Below are 1,996 nucleotides of genomic sequence, written 5' to 3' on the forward strand. Positions count from 1 at the left end.
CATAACGCCTTGATACCCTGTCATTACGCCTTGATACCCTGTCATAACGCCTTGATACCCTGTCATTACGCCTTATCATAACGTCCTCATACTATGATGATAGAGAGAAGAATAAATAGCAACAAGATGAAACATGCCGACATGATAACGAAACTAAAATTCAAACTCACAATCTATTAAACGAGATAAATTACATAAGCAAACTGATAAGTTTGCTTGGAGACTCCCGAAAACAGTACCAGAGTAATATGAGGTTCTCTGGAGAGAGTAAGCATGTTCTACTTCATCGACGACACCCGCCAAGTGAACCTAGGTCACGACGACACCCGCGATACAAATCTAGGTCACGACGACACCCGCGATACAAATCTAGGTCACGACGACACCCGCGATACAAATCTAGGTCACGACGACACCCGCCATACAAATCTAGGTCATGACGACACCCGCCATACAAATCTAGGTCACGACGACACACGCCATACAAATCTAGGTCACGACGACACCCGCCATATACAAATCTAGGTCACGACGACACCCGCCTGTTCTCCGTCATTAGCAACAGGGAATATTTAGATAACGTACCATTTAATTTGTACAATTACTCTAATGAGTATTACATGTACTACAATTGTATAATTGTATTTCAGAATGTAACCAATTCATAGCAAGATAGCAATGGAGTGGAGTGTATGCTGCGCTGGGGTATAAATGCCGACGTAACAGGCACACGAAGTTTATACATTGCTTGGTTGTATTTTTCCGTAAGTCGATTAATCTTTGTATACCGACACCATTTTTAGGGATTGATATTAAACATGGACTCAATTACGGTTTTATAGTAAATCAGTACACCCAGCCATCTGAGTAAAACATAGTCGAGATTAAGAACAGTTCAATGCATAATATATCTTATTCATTTCTAAGTAGAAGACAAGCACTTCCATGAATATTTTATGTTTCGATAAGAGATTTTATCCATTTTTATTAACCTGCTTAACCTTACTGGAATAAGAAGTAAACGTCTGTGAACCTCTTATTGTCCTCTATTGACGTAGGTATTGTATACTTATTGTCTTGTTGTGACGTAACATTCCACAGGAACTGTGTTCGACTTGTCAGATTTTCTCAATGCTCACCAACTTCTTCCATAACACTGTTGATTGATAAATATTCTCTTTCATTGAGGAATATCACTTCATTAACATGTTTCTATCACGCCCTCAGGGTAGGGGTGGTAATTTTTCTCCAATCACATTTATATACGTTTTTACTCGGGATTCTATTAATCGTATATCAATCAAATAATTCACAGAACAGTTCACGTGACGTGAATTAATTGTCGACATGACGTCATTTTATCGTTGTAAGCACGTGCTATCTGTCATACCCTAGGGGGTTGACAGATAACATCATATAGCCTCTGGGGTCTAGAAATATTGGTCTTGTAAAATAAGAAGTATGTGAACGATGAAAGAAAATGGATATCAGGTTTTATCCTAACCAAATTTCAGATCAGCTTTGGTTTGACAGACATAATCTGTAAAACATGAAAGTACGGTACGTTCAGTTAAATAAAAGTGTGTAAAAGAAGCTGACTAAACTGGACTTGGTCACGTGCTGTCCTGACTGGGTGACGGTAGTTACATGTCTGGTGCACCCAGAGTATTGACCACTAGTCAGAGGCAGGTCAATCGAGCACACAGGACCGGACACGATACCGAGATCAGATGGAGACTGTATTATGAGTTGTCAATCTCTGACACGTAAATCGGAGGGATGTAGGAGCGTATAAGGAGATGGAGACAGCACTACCCCAGGGGAGGAATAAAATCGAGACATTCTATGTCTACACAGAATACTACAAAGATGTTGAAAACAGGTTGGGTGTAGGTGTGGGAGTGTTGAAGTGTATATTTGTACGGAAATCTCTCCGAAAGTGTATCACAGTTGATTGACGATATCAGGTGGGGGTAATTGTCTAATAGAGAAAATG

This window comes from Pecten maximus, chromosome 9, assembly GCF_902652985.1.
Source record: "Pecten maximus chromosome 9, xPecMax1.1, whole genome shotgun sequence".
NCBI lineage: Eukaryota > Metazoa > Mollusca > Bivalvia > Pectinida > Pectinidae > Pecten > Pecten maximus.